We start from the raw sequence: 1,361 nt of genomic DNA, 5'->3' as shown, positions 1-1,361 counted from the left end.
TCTGTCCATGAAATTCTCCAGGCAAGAATACCAGAGTGGGTAGCCATTCCGTTCTCCAGGGGATCTTTCCAACCCAGGGATCAAGCCAGGGTCTCCTGCATCGCAGGCTTGTTCTTTACCATCTGAGCCACCAGGGAAGCCTGATATTATAGAAGTTCAATATATATAGTTTCAGGCAACCACAATGTATTTATCCGGATATAGTGTTAAATTATTTTTATAAGACATTTTTCATTTAATTCCCTCAACAACTCTATGACATCATTATTACTGTTAGCCCCATTTTACGGATGATAAAACTGAGATTTCAGGAATATAAGTAACTTTAATAAGCCAGAAAAAGTTAGACTCAGGATGTAAACTCAGTTCTATATTGTTCTAGAGCTCAAGCATGAACTCTTATGCGCTAGTCTTTACTTAAAAACAGAATCAGGACAGTCAGTTGGAAAATGTCCAAACACTAAAACTTTACCATTAATCTTTCTTAAAATGGCTGCAATGAATAGTATTATTTTTTTTATAAAAATTGCATCACTTAATCCAACCCATCCTCACTTCTCTGACCATACTTGCCAAGTGACATAGTACATATAATCTTTTAGATAAGCCAAGGAAATTTTATCAGTATTCTAAGGTCTACACAGTAGACAGTTTTTTAAAAGTATAGTTGGTTTACAAAAACTTTGGAATGCTCCATGAATTTGTGTGTCACCCTTGTATAGGGGCCATGCTAATCTCTTTATCATTCCAATTTTGGTATATATGCTAGTGAAGCAAGCACAACAGTAGACAATTTTTATCCCTTGGAAACTATTCAGACATAACATGGGCATGTATCTTATCACTTCAAAACTTCATGATTCCTCCATTTTAAATGTGTGACAGGAAACAGCCTAAAAAGCAAAGCTGAATTTGGATCATGGTTGTAATATTTACTGTCTGAGGTGTCTTAGCCTTCCTCAGTGATCAAAGCAAAGAAATAGAGGAAAATGACAGAATGGGAAAGACTAGAGATCTCTTCAAGAAAATTAGAGATACCAAGGGAACATTTCATGCAAAGATGGGCTCGATAAAGGACAGAAATGGTATGGACCTAACAGAAGCAGAAGATATTAAGAGATGGCAAGAATACACAGGAGAACTGTACAGAAAAGATCTTCACAACCCAGATAATCATGATGGTGTGATCACTCACCTAGAGCCAGACATCCTGGGATGTGAAGTCAAGTGGGCCTTAGAAAGCATCCCTATGAACAAAGCTAGTGGAGGTGATGGAATTCCAGTTGAGCTATTTCAAATCCTGAAAGATGATGCTGTGAAAGTGCTGCACTCAATATGCCAGCAAATTTGGAAACCTCAGC

The 1,361-nt window shown here is 37.4% G+C and overlaps 1 non-coding gene across 1 annotated transcript; it reads right to left on the bottom strand.

Annotated features, from left to right (window-relative positions):
- Positions 1-677: 677 nt before the first annotated feature.
- On the bottom strand, positions 678-781 carry LOC128050153 (U6 spliceosomal RNA). The gene has a single exon (XR_008199660.1). It is a non-coding gene; the product is annotated as a U6 spliceosomal RNA (small nuclear RNA).
- Between the last annotated feature and the right edge of the window lie 580 nt (positions 782-1,361).

Source organism: Budorcas taxicolor, chromosome 6, assembly GCF_023091745.1.
Source record: "Budorcas taxicolor isolate Tak-1 chromosome 6, Takin1.1, whole genome shotgun sequence".
NCBI lineage: Eukaryota > Metazoa > Chordata > Mammalia > Artiodactyla > Bovidae > Budorcas > Budorcas taxicolor.
Note: the sequence above shows the minus strand (reverse complement) of the source record. Positions and strands in the feature narration are given on the sequence as shown.